The sequence below is a fragment of the Cryptomeria japonica genome, chromosome 6, assembly GCF_030272615.1.
Source record: "Cryptomeria japonica chromosome 6, Sugi_1.0, whole genome shotgun sequence".
NCBI classification, from domain to species: Eukaryota; Viridiplantae; Streptophyta; class Pinopsida; order Cupressales; family Cupressaceae; genus Cryptomeria; species Cryptomeria japonica.
This window is the reverse complement of record NC_081410.1, coordinates 163,910,986-163,925,944: the sequence shown is the minus strand read 5'-3', so window position 1 is coordinate 163,925,944 and position 14,959 is coordinate 163,910,986.

Below are 14,959 nucleotides of genomic sequence, written 5' to 3'. Positions count from 1 at the left end.
AATTTCATTGCTATAGACCTTAACCCGCTAGATGATCCCTTAAACCCTCATACATCCTGAAATCATAGATTGGGAACAACCTGAACAACTTAACATACCTATCTTCCTAGATGATGAAACTATTGTCCGATACATTTGTTCCATGAACCCAAAAACATGTTCCACCAATGAATCTCATAACGAAGTTCACAATCAGGAGAGTGCCAAGTCTCTTAGTCGCAAAAATAAAATAAAAAATTGATCTAATGGTCAAAACCATTAAATGACAGTATTAGACCACAAAAAAGTAAAAACAAAGGACGTATCTGATGGTGAAAACCTCTTTGAGGTGCCTAAGGATGAGAGACTTGACACTCTTCCTGAACATTATCAGGAGAGATCACCAATTTTGATTGAGCCAACTCAATCAATCAATATTGGCACTGAAGCAACAACAAAAACCATACATATGGCAAAATCACTAACAAAACAAAAAAACTAACTTCATTAAAATCTTGAAAGAAAAATAAATCAATTTTGCTTGGTCTTATGCAGATATTCCAGGGGTAGATCTCGATCTAATCATGCATCACTTATCTATAGCTCGCAGAGCTAAACTTGTCAAACAAAAACTGATGAAAATGAACCCACATGTCGTCATATTTGTTAAAGAAGAACTAAAGAAGTTACTTGATGTAGGATTCATCCAACCCATAGATTATGTCGAATGGATTTTTAACATTGTGCCTCTATCTAAACCAGATAAAAGCATCAAAATTTGCACAAACTTCAGGGATCTCAACAAGGCTTGTCCGAAGAATGACTTTCCTTTACCCAACATCGACACGATTTTAGATCTAACAACATGACATGCTATGTTATCACTCATGGATGATTTCTTAGGCTACAATCAAATCAAAATAGCACATGAGGACCAAGATAAAACAATATTTAGCTATCCATGGGGTACTTATTGCTGGAATGTCATGCCTTTTGGCTTGAAGAATGCATGAGCGACCTATCAAAGAGAAATGACCACAATATTTCATGACATGATGCACACTTTCATGGAGAACTATGTAGATGACTTATTGGCTAAATCATTCACAAGAGAAGGACATCTGGAGATTCTAGATAAAATATTTTAGAGGTTAGAGCAATTCAATGTATGACTAAATCCTAAGAAGTGTGTCTTCAGTGTAACATCGAGCAAACTCTTGGGATACATAGTCTCAGAGAAAGGAATCGAGGTGGAACCCACAAAGGTACAATCAATCATGGAGATGCCACCTCCTAGAAATATCGGCCAATTAAGATCTCTACAAGGATGGATACAATCCATTAGAAGATTCATTTCTCAATTAGCCGACAAGTGTCTTACATTCACTCATCTACTCCATAAGAGTGTCCCTTTCAGATGGGAAGATCGATGTGCATAATCATTCCACAAACTCAAGCAATATCTAATGAATCCACCTATCTTGGTACCACCAATAGCTGACAAACCTCTTATTCTTTACATATCAGCTACAAAGGTATCACTAGGAGCATTGTTAGCACAAGAAGATTCAATAGGCAAGGAAAGGGCAGTATACTACATCAACATGATATTGAATGGATATGAGCACAACTACACATTCATTGAAAAAGCTTGTTTGACAGTGGTGTTCGCTTCTCAAAATTTTCGCTACTACATGCTAGCTCACATAATCAAGTTGGTAGGAAAGATCGATACATTAAAATATCTACTTAGCAAATCCACGCTCACATGAAGGTTAGCCAAATGGGTCATGATTCTAAGTGAGTTTGACATTCACTACATAGACAGAAAGGCTATCAAAGGTCGAGCTATCGTTGATCAACTAGTGAAGGCACCATTACAAGACAATCATCCAATCCATGTGGAATTTACAGATATAGATATTCTTACAGTATCAACAAAACCATGGATCTTATACTTTGATGGGTCTTATACACAACATGTATCAGGTGTCAACATCTTGTTTGTCACTCCAAAAAGGACGCACAATTTTGAGATCCTACAGGTTGTTGTTCCCATCCACCAATAATATCGCCGAGTACAAAGCTCTAGTGATAGGTATCAAAGTAGTCATGGAGTAGAAAATCACATAATTGGAAGTTTATGGGGACTCTCAATTAGTTATCAATCAGGTCAATGATGACTATCAAATGAAGGATGATAAGTTGATGCCCTACAAATGCATGGTGCATGATTTTAAGAAATACTTTGTACACATCACATTTGAGTAGATTCCAAGGCTAGACAACAGAGTTGTTGATGCAATGGCCACCATTTCCTCGCTCCTACAAATAATAGACAAACCTAATCATTATGAGTTCCTGGTGGAACAATTGTTTTCCCCTGCCTACAAAATTTTTGAATCCCAAGTCATATGCCACATAGTTGGTTCCGACTCACCTCTCTATGGAAAGATCTTCACCTACCTAAAAGACAATATCCTTCCACTAGACCTATCCTGACACCAGAAATGCAACTTTATTCGTCAAGCAACCTGTTATACCCTAACTGTTGACACATTTTACCGCTAAGGTCTTGATGGTACTTTTCTTTGGTGTCTTGATCGTAATGAATTTGAACGCCTTGCAGGAACTTCACGAAGGTATTTTTGGCACACATTCAAGTGGTCCTACTCTCACCAAGAAACTTCTAAGGATGGGCTATTATTGGCCAACCATGAAAAAAGAATCATATCAGTTTGCTAGAAAATGTCCAAAATGCCAAATTCATGGCAATCTTATGCATGCACCAGCCCATGAGCTACAACCATTCAACACATCATGGCCTTTCTGCCAATGGGGACTTGACCTCACAGGAAAGATTCATCCTTCATCATCAAATAGTCACAAGTTTATCATCACAACTACTGAGTACTTCACAAAGTGGATTGAGGCAGTCCCATTGACCACAGTTACTGACAAGAAGATATCTTCCTTCATTTTGAACTACCTCATATGTCAGTATGGCATTCCTAGTTCTATTATCATAGATAATGGATGACCTTTCAAGAATCAAGATTTATAAGAAATTTGTGAGTGATTCCATATCCGACATCACTTTTCAACACAATATTATCCACAAGGGAATGACCAAGCAGAGGCCTTAAACAAAACAATCCTAAAGATCCTCAAAAAGATAGTGAATGATGTTAGTAAAGATTGGCACGTCCAACTTAGTCCTACACTTTGGGCATTTAGAACAAGTATCTACACACCCACAATAGATACACCATACTCATTAGTGTATGGATCAAAGGCTATCCTACCTATTGAGGTAGAAAGTCCATCACTCAGGGTATCATTAAAAGGCCTCATTCCAGATGAAGAGTATCGAGTCAATAGACTACAAGAGCTAGAGATGCTAGATGAACACTGACAATGTGCCTTTGATCATCTCAAGGCATATCAACAATGAATGTGTCGAAGCTACAATCACAAGGTCATACCAAGGGCATTCAAAATTGGTGATCTAGTCCTAAAAGAAAATCCCCAAAATTAACAAGATTGGGAAAAGAAGGGGAAATTTTAACCTAATTGGTTGGGACCTTTTGTCATCATATCATCTTATGGATCAGGGGCATATCAGTTATCAACTTCAAAAGGGGATGTGCTTGATGAGCCAACCAACAACACCCATTTGAACAAATTATACACTTGAGTAGTCCAATGCACGGATCAAGCGAAAAAACGACAACAACAAAAAAAAAAAAATCGCCACTAGGGTGAAAACCTAGTAAACAAGCGCCTTGTGGCATAAAAAAATAATAAAAATCAAGAAAAATACAAAAAAAAAAGAAAAACAAATAAAAAATTGCAAAAAAAAACAAGTGGTGAAAACCTGGCAACAGGCGTTGTTTGTGATAGAGAATCTCCTCTATCTATTCATACTCATATCATATCTTTGGCTCCATCTAATCTAAGGCAATAGCCATCACATAACACTTATACACACAGCGTTATCCCGCACATACTTAGTGTAGTCACTGTCCTTGATTATCTGAATCATATCCCACCATGGCTTGGTGATTAGTGTACATATCCATATCGAAGTAGTATCAATAGCAAGGGGCAAAATCCTGACCTCACTGGGGGCATTTTGCCTTGTGGGTTTAGACACCGGACCAAACATGTAGTAAGACAACAAGGATCAAAACAACCAACAATGAACATAGCAACATGAGAGCGCAACCATCAAGGATAGACATCAAGGACTTGAACTGATTTCAACTAAACAAAAGATCTATTTGCAAGAAGTTTTATTTGACAAGAATACACTTCAGATAGCATACATGCTTACTTATGGTTGTTGATTTTTGCTTATCATATCTCCTATGCAACTCAAGGATGTCTCAAAGACTAGAGAAGCAAGGAAGGAATGTGATGTTTTCTTTGTTCGTTGACTATACAAATTTGTCTTATGACGTGATCAAGCAACATATCACTGAGGACATTTTGGATTTGTATTGGACTAAGGTTAACTCTTGTCTGTTTTATGCAAGAAACACTTAGGTCATATTGGTTCAATTATACCTCGATGCTTGTGTCGTATTGCAATATTAACATCCATGTAAGTTATACTTAGGTCATTATGGTTCAATTATACCATGATGCTTGTATCAACTTTCAACAAATCAAGGCTCAATGATGAAATTGAAAAAAAAGGGGGGGGGAACTTGATCAAAACAGATGGCAACATTAGTAATGAGAGTGCATTTCATGTAGTGGTCATATTAATCTTTTCATTAGATTGCATTCTCATTCTCATTATCATATCATGTTAAAGTTGCATTAGATTGCATTTTCATTGCATTATCATGGATTATTAGATTGAATTACCATAGCTCATTTCATATCATGTTCCAATCACATTTAGTTACATGTACATTTTCATATCATTTTACGAGTGCATTAGTTGCATTACCATATTAAGAATTGCATTAGTTGCATTTTAACATCATTGTCATTTTAAAGATATATCTCACATCATTCTCATTTCACATCTCATTTTCAAGATAAATTTCACATCATTATCATATCCTAATCAAATTGCATTAGATGCATCATCATTATCATCTCATATCAAAGTACATTCACATACACGAGCATTACCATATCAAATAAAAAACATATAAAAAGAACAAAAACATGTTAAACGCATTCACATATTCATCCATGTACATTCATGCATTGCATTTAGCAGCACAATAAAAGGCATACATTCATCACATTTATAAATCATAAAACACATTCATTTGCATAATTATCAAAACATCTTAAGCATACCACCTGCAAAACATATAGTTAATCATAATCATCATCAAAACATCTTAAGCATATTACTTTCAAAACATATAGATCATAGCGTCATAAAATCACATCATCACACACATCGCATAGGAACTCATCTGCATTATCAAATCAAAATTCATATAGATCATGCATATCATATAGCTCATCAAAATAAAGGCATCCATAACATGTAGAAGTATATCTAGTATCATATCATCATGCACATGTGTAAACCATGTTGATCCAAAGAAAAATCACAGATATAAGTCAGAACGAATCATCAATGAAACAATAAATGTCCAAAGTCCCTGGATATCACATCAATAACAAGGTACATGAATCAAGAGACATCAACATCAATAAATCGATAAATGTGTATCATATCAAATCAATCAAAATGCAACAATGTACATATTGAAGGAATCATAAAAAATACAATGATGTGTGTATATAATCAATAGAGTACATCAAGGGTACATCATCATCATCGAGGAGGCTAAGAGTGGATGCCTCTTGAATCTGACTGCCTAGACCTAGAGCCGCCTACACCTGCACCACCACTAGGAGGATCTCTCCTAGGACCCATAACACCCTCACTACCTCCTCGCCTCTGGGAACTACCACATTGAGAGCTGACAACATAACTAGGAGCTCGCTACTCTAGGGGTACCACTTGGAAGTACAAATTCTTACAATATGTAGCCCAATTTATCTAATAGACGAGACTCCTAATAGTCTCCACTGTGACACCTTGTGCAGCTGCCTACTATAGTGTTTGCACCATCTCCTCTACATAGTCTTGCTGCTCTATCTCTATATCTCTATTGGTCTTCAACTATTCCTACAACCGTGTGATCTGAGCCTGAGCTTGTGTGAGATGAGTTTGAACACCTTGTAACTGGGCAATCCTGTCTTTGCTTGTACTAGCTAGGTCTGGAGGATTTGAACCAAGGACTGCAACTTCGCTATCTGTGCCTACTACTAGTGTGGTGGCACTAAAATGTGAACCTGTGTTGGCCTTGAAGGCTGTGGATCCTGTGATACTCTGGCTGGTGCACCACTAGTCTGTCCTAAGGAAGGCAGGGGCATCTTTGTCCTACATCGTCTAGTAAGAGGCTGGGGGTCCTCCTCCTCCTCAAATTCTATCCCGCTTAATCAAACCACCCCACAACCTCCCTCCTCAGAATAAATCTCCTCATCCATGGACTAATCGGTCCCCTCCTCAGATCCCTCATCATTTGAGCCCTCCTCCTCATCGATCTAGCTGCTGTCTCCATCCCCTTCCTCAGCCTCTCACTCCCTATCCACCCGTGCCTCTCCCATCTCCTCTGCCATCTCCACCATCATTCCCTCCACTGCCCTCACCTCTCCCTCTACCATCTCTACCAACCCTCCTGCCTCCTCCTCTGCCTTAGTCATCATCATCATCAACCTCATCAATGGAAGGGATTGACTCTCCCGACCTTGTTAGTCATGGAAATCTATGAGTGAAAAATTAGCGAGCGTACTCATCGACCATGTCTGCATCTATCACGACCTGCATCATATCCGATACCACATAAGAAAAAGAGAGGAACTCTGCCCTGGTGGCTGGATAATCCAGTGGTGGCCCCCACTTTGCTCTCTCCTTGTACACTCTCGCGTACAAGGCCATACTCTGCAACATCAGTTGTGGCCGACCAAACTAATGGTAAACCCTCAGAAGAATGAATCTCTTGACAACATAGGGGGTCCTCCCAAGTAAGAATCTGCTCTGAAATAAAAATGGAAGCTTTATCCCATCCTCTAGCCATGGTTCACAATCTAGGTATGGTCGCCAGACCACTGAGTCCATATCATCTATCATGTGCCTCCAATAATCCAACTTCTTGAGCATGGGCTGTGAAGCTACCTCTCTATACATAAAAAGGTAGGGTGTCTCAATAGGCCGAGATCTTTTTTCTACTAGGCGAGCGATGGATTTGTTCTCCCAAGCTCATATCTAAAGTAATGTGCATCCTGGTACTAGACTGGCCCCTCGATTGTACACCACCTAATGTAACTCGAGATATAGGTGGGCAAGTAAATAGATTCCCCATGCATATTAGGTCCTTCCCCATCCAATTGATAACCCATGTGATCTCCTATCCGGCAAAAGGATTCCACCTACCAATCTAGCTATAACTAAGTGGAGTGGGGCATATCTGTCCACCATATCCTACCAAGGTACTGAATATCCAATAATGTGGGAATCACCAAAAATCTCTCATAGCGCATCAGTTCTGCCAACCTCTTCAACATCATATACTACTATCTCTCTGGTGATCGAAATCTAGAGAATCCAATAAACATCCTCAGGAGTGACTGTGATCTCTCTTGTCTGCAAGTGAAAGGTGTTATGATCATTCTGTCATCGCTCAACCAAAGCTGTCAGAAGTACTTTGTTCTTTTGGTAGGAAGGCATGTGTAGCAGGTGTATCAATCCGCAAGCCTCAAGAACTGCTCGATCATCATCAATCAATCATCTTCGCATGGAGAGTGTCTTCGAGTATCTCTCCCAAAGCTAAAGAACACGTAAGGGTTTGTATTTCAACACATCACAACCATATCAGTTTACCTATCTTGAGGAATTACACATCTAGACTCAATCAAAGGGGCATCTATCGAGTGATGATAGTCACGATATCACACAAAGGGTTTCCAAACATAAACTCTCAACAACTAGGTGGGTTTACTTTAACCTATCGTATTGATATTACACATCTTATTGAAATGAAAGAATCCTATCGAAATGAAAGAATCATATCGACATCAAAGAATCATATCGAAATTAAAGTCTCATATCGAAATCAAAGTATCATATCAAAATCAAAGTTCGTATCAAAATCAAAGTATCATATCGAACTCATAGAATCATTTCACATCGAGTCTCATATTGAAATCAAGCAACATATCGATATCAAGAATCATATCGCAATCAGTTGAATCAATCAATTGAGGATGCATATCAAGCATCCTATCAACAATAAGTTTGACCCATATCGACAAAGTTTGACCCATATTGACAAAGTTTGACTCATATCGACAAAGTTTGACCCATATCGATAAGTTTAACCCATATCAAATCAGTTTGACTCATATTGACTAAGTTTGACCCACATCAACAAGTTTGACCCACATCGACAAGTTTGACCCATATCAACAAGTTTGACCCATATAGACAAAGTTTGACCCATATCGACACTTGACTCATATCGACAATCAAGATCCATACCAACTTGACCTATATCAAATTTGAACCATATCGACACTTGACTAATATCAACAATCAGGATCCATACCAATGTGATCCATATTGAATTTGAACCATATTGATATTTGACTCATATTGAACAATGACTCATACTAACCCTAGACCAAATTTTCAACATCTCGCATCTCAACAAACACATATCAACACATCGACAAGGTGCAAAACATCATAACGAACCCAAGAATCTAATTTGTATGTGTTAAAATTTTCAAAATTTTCAAAAAATTCAACACTGTTTTGTATGCGCTAACAGTCAAAAAATGCGCTAATGCAAATGTGCTATAACAGTAAACAAATGCGCTAAAATATTGAACATATGCATTGTACAACTTAACGCATGCGCTAATATAGTTAACATATGCGCTACAAAACTTAAAAAATGTGCTACGAGAAAATTCATATGCGGTAAAAGAAAATCAATGAAAAAACCAAAAACCTAGCTGTACAACCACGCGAAAAAATTGAAAAATTCATCCAAAAAAAAACATGAAATAAATTGTGAAAAATCACACGAGAGGGTTAGAAATTTGAACTTACTGGTGGGTCATACTCCGATGGTTGATTGAAGCGTCTGACCTTCTCGAATCAATGCTTGTGATAGGGGGGGCAATTTCTTCTCTCCTCTCCAAGCTCCACTCTCCAAATGCAAGTGTACAAATGAGGTGGAAATAGGCCCTTGAGGGTTTATATAGCCAATGCTGATGCAGGCGACTGTGGTGCCTCGATGGATGTGTGGGGCATGTACAGACTATGCCCACCTAGTCTCTTAATCATTTTAAGCTATTCTTTTCAATAACATTTATCGATAGATAAATATCAAAAAATTCGAAAAGCAACAAAAAAAATTCAAAAAAATTAAAATCGTCCAAAAATTTCAAAAATTGTCGTGCATCGCAACACAGTCACTGCATTGAAAATCGTATTTTTCTCAATTTATCTCCTGAGGGGGCATATCGATATCAATTCCACATCGACATCAGTTCTATCATTGAATCTCATATCCAATCAATTCTTCATATCTAGGGCTTCATATCGACAAATTTGACGACAACACTATATCAAAAAATTTGGTGACATATCGAGTGTTTTTCTTTGAATCAACATGTGGTCACACGTCGCTTCAAAGAGGGGCATACTGTAGACACCTAAAACTTGCCAACTAATTAAATGAATTTTATTCATTTAATCATCATTTATTCGCTTATTAATTAGATTAAAGTTTATTAATATCCCTATTCTTCCAATCAACCTATTAATCAAATCAAATATTTGATTAAAATCCTTTTCTTCTAGCCTAACCTATTAATTAAACTAAGGTTTGATTAAGTATCCTTTAGCCATTTAAAATAAATCTTATTTATTTAATTAAAACTCCCTTTTTCCCTTTTAATTGAATTTACATTTGATTAAAAAATCCTTTTGCATTTAAATAAATCATTATTTATTTGTGAATAGTCCCCCCACTTGCAAAATCCTACAAATGCAAGTTGCACCCCTTTTGGCTAAAATAAATCTTTTATTTTATTTAAAAATGCCTATTTCCCTCCACTTGCATTCTCCTATATTTTCCATTAGCATGCTAATATTCTTCTAGAACCCCTCTAATCCCTCATTAACTAGCCAAAATTCCTCCAATCATGTCACATCCCTAAATTTGGGGCAGTCACTTCTCCAAATTTGGGGAAAGTCTTCAAAATGTGTTGAAGACTTAACCTTTTTCAACAAGTTAACTTGTTGAGTCTTCCAAACTTGTAAGACCCTTACAAAAGCCTTGAAGGTTATCTACCTTTCAACAAGTTAACCTCCAAAGTCTTCAAAAGACATTTAATGCCTCTTTCAAGACATCATCCTAGCCCATGATGGTTGTCCCTTTGACCATCCTTCAACTTTGCACAAGAGTTTACCTCTTGGACAATAGCATGCTCCCTTGGATAATAGCATTACCCAATGATGTCATCCCTTGAGGTTATCCCTAATGCTTACTTACCATATAATGCTTGCTTAGCATCCTCTCAAGCCATCTAAAGGTGACATTTGTCAACTTTGGATTGGATTGAATTCCCCTCATGGATTGATAACTTTCCATCCTAGCCCTTGTTGAGATTGCTCAATCTCAACCATCCATTTCTCTAGTTTTCCTATAAATAGAGCCCCTTCTTTCAAGCTTTGAGATCCATCATCTTTTGCATCAAACTTATAGTCATTTTGCATGTTATCAAGGAGCTCAATTTTTCATCTTCAAACACTTAGATCATCTTAGTTGCATGCTAGTTTAGATTTCATCATGTTGATAGTATCATGCTAATCCCATTTTCATGCTAGCTTAATTCATAGCCATTGTATATCAATTTCATAGAAATCTCCAAGTTAGTTTAATTAGCACACCTAAGATTTCAATTTGGAATCAATCTTAGTCTCATATCTTGCATTTCATCTTTTCATATCATTTTATCATCTAGCTAGGATCTTAGTTGCATTCATTTTGATCTTGGCATATCGTTCAATCTCAATCTTTAGGTTGACATCTAAAAGATCAAGTGCTCTTTCAAGTGAGAGCCACCTTGAATCTTGAAGATCCTTGGTGATAGAGGAACATGAGACGTGCTTGGAGTTCTTGATTTTGAAGCTATCTTAGTTTAGTTTCTATTTTGATTTCTAAATCTAACATAATGTTTCATGTGTGTTTTTGATGTTGTTTGGTTTTCTTTTGCAGATTCCATACTTTTCAGCATACACCAACTAAAAAAAAAAGAAAAAAAAGTCATACTTAACTTTACAAGGAAAGGGTTACAATAAATCAATATCCACAAATTCTAGTAGAATAACAACATATAGTTCATAACACTCAAAATAAGGAGTATAGACAAAGAATGATACAACATACAATAGAGATAGCAATAATTTATACCTTGAGATTATTTTAGAAACTATCGCAATATCCAAAGCAAAAAAAATGTATTATTAGCAACTACAACTTACAATACATTGACAAGTTCAAAGATCCATTGGAAATCGACACTATTAATCCTAGAAGAAATTCGATTGTATAACCACATAAAATTACTGCATATAATGTCCACCCAAAGTCTTCAATGTATAAGGAGGAGACTTGGGGCATTACAAATGGTTTCCCAAAACCATAGGTTGAAACCACAAGTCCAAAAATGGTGCCCAATAATCATGGTAATCCATGCCCATTAAAAAGACGCCTCTCCCAAGATAGAATATAACTTCTTATTTGACCAAACCCTAGGACCATGGGGTCTAAGTGTAACTCCTAAGTGCTCCACTATAAAACAATTATTATGCTTACAAATCCCTTAAACATAGCTATAAATATCTATTTAGTAATTATAGTCCTAGTCCACTATGTAACCCCTTTAAATGAATAATTCTTACAATTGTCATAAAACTAATGACATGTGCTAAAGAGTGCCACTATGAAATTTACACAATTTCACCCATGTGGGACTTCCTTTTCCATCTATAATTAATTATTTATAATAAGAAATAGTAAACTTTTTAGATAAAATATAGGACTTGCAAGGTGTATAACACACCTAGTCCCCTACTACTAAAAGTATTTGAACTAACCAAAACCCAATCGGTGATTATTATGTTTGTCATGGTCGACAAGTTGTCAAACATGATGCATTGCATCCCATACAAAATATAAGTGTGTCTCATGTGGTGAGTTTGTTTTTGAAGGAATTTGTATGATTTTATAAACTACCTAAGAGTATTGTGTTAGATCATGAGACCAAATTTGTGGGACACTTTTTGAGAACCTTGTAGAGGAAGAAGAGGACTAAGTTGGAATTAAATTCAGCTTATCAAAAAATTGATGGGAAAATAAAGGCCATTAACAAGAGTTTTGGGAATTTAATAATATGTTTTGTAGAGATAAGCAATGGAAATACACATCTCCAAGTTCTATTTCAATGTATTTCTAGATGTGTGGAAGGTTTAGGAGTAGGTGGGGCATTCTAATTGAAAGTGTTGATGTGGTTGAATTTGTCGCACAATACATAGCGTTCATTAAGAGATCAAATATTTATGTTCAATAGTAACTGGGAGTGCAAGAAATAAGTGGATAATAAGAAGAGAGAAAAGGACTCTATGGAATGAGACTTAGTCTTAATGCATTAAGGAAAGGTAAGTTTCCCAAGGGCCACATTACAATAAGTTATGTTGGAAGAAGATAGAAGTTTATAGAGTGCTAAAGAAAATATCAAGAAATTGTAATAAGATAGAGTTGCTTGAGTATTTAGATATTTCACTTATTTTTTAATGTAGTAGATATGTATAATGACCATACTAATACAAAGACATCTATTGATGAAGATAAAGTAAGCACAAGGTTATAATCATGAAGCTGGAAGATAAATGTTCCAATAACATAGGTGGAATAGACAACAAAGATATTGCCAAAAAGAGTTACTAAGAGGGCCAAAGGAAGGAGTTTATGGAATATTTGGTTAAGTGAAAAATAGGAGTATACAGGAGGCTGCATAGTTGTCTCTAGTAGAAGTTGTTCACTTTGGCTACAATCCTATAAATTTTCATTGAATTGTCATGAGACAAGATCCAATCTTTTCTTGCATGAGTTGTCTAATGTAAGAGAATCCCTAATCTATAGGTAATCCTTTATCAACAAAAAAATTGTTCTTTCAAAATTTTCTCCTTTTAGCCTATGCATGCGCATTAGAAGTTTATGTCTACACCTTGTTCAATATGATCCTAAAGATCCACGATGCTTGTGAACTAATCCATGAGGAAGGTGTTGTGGTAATTTCACCATGTATTTCAACAAAGGACCATATCACAGTTGTTTCTTCATCGAGCTTGATAATCTATGTTTTGTGGTACTAACTAAATCATATTCATAATTAATTATTGTATGTGAATTTGCCAATGAAGGATATATTTAGTACATCATTTAGAATTCACTAGTCTTCAAGATCCTTAAAGGTTTCAAGTTTAAAACAAGGAAGGGATGCTTGTGTTCTTAATGTCAATCAATCTGGCCAAAGACAATATTTTTTTCCCTATAGCTGGCGGTAGAGAAATTGAAGGGACATAAAGAAGCAATGCATTGGGGTCTCAATTATTACCCCCACAGAGCAGGTAAATTCAAGTTGTCATCTTGACTAAAGAATTGGGGAGATTTTGTTGCTTCCATTAATTTATTTTAGATTGTAGATGATTTGTCAATCTTCAATCTTAATTTTGTAACAGATGGGGAGATTTTATAATACTTGATTCAAACTTTATTATGTTTGGAAGAATTTAGATTAGTTTCAGAAGTAATATACATAATAGTTTTGTGTTTTCCCCATGTTAGGTCATGTCTAGTTGTTGACTTTTGTTGCAGAGGTTGGTATGAGTCTTATACATGCAAATATAATATGTTTGATATGGTGATATATCTATTTAAATTATGATGTGATATATTTTTTGAACATGGGATATCATTTATTTATGGGAATGGCGATTATATTATTTCAAAATTTTTTTTGAAGGGTTTTATATCAAATTTACAAAATTGTTTATTGTATTTTTTAGTACAAATTTTAAGTTAAAATCTTTTTGACTAAGAGTCAAGGATATAAAGTTGGGTTGATGTATGATCCCAATTTCATCCATTATAATGTTGTGACTTTGCACTCAATAAAGCTTGATTCTTAATAGACTCACTTTAAACTATTCAACTTTACGATTAAAAAATTCTTTGAAATTACATTAATCATATAAAAAATCTGTGCATATCTAATTTTGATATGAATACTAGAATATTTTCCTAATGCTTAGAAACAAATAACAAAAGAGATAATAATCATGCTTATTTCTTTCCCTAACCCTTCTCTCTTTTTCCTTTATTTTGAAAGGGATAATTAAATAAAATCTCTTATTTTATTAAAGTTTTACTTAAGAGTTTTTTTATGTTATTTTAATTATTATTTGTTGTTGTAGTTTTTAAAAAATATTTAATGTAATTTTTATTTCTATTTATGATGAGTGTGAGGTAAGTTATTTTAAAAATGGTCATGTCTATTTTAAGTTTAACATAGAAATAAATCTGATCCATTGCATTAATTCTATTGGACCAATGGTTGAGATTGGTTCATTTTGACAATTTATATGTACAAGGTTTTTCATCTTATAATCATTTTTTTTTGTTATTTTGTAGTTTTATGTTATTGTTTTCGTAAAAATGGTTGATTGATAGTTGATTTGTTTAGCTCTTGGTTAATAGAATACTATTTTAAACTTTTGTGTCTCATATCTTGTCTTATAGAGTTCCCTTTGCAACGTCTATCCAAACTTATATTTAGCACAACATATGAAGGAGAGAATTAG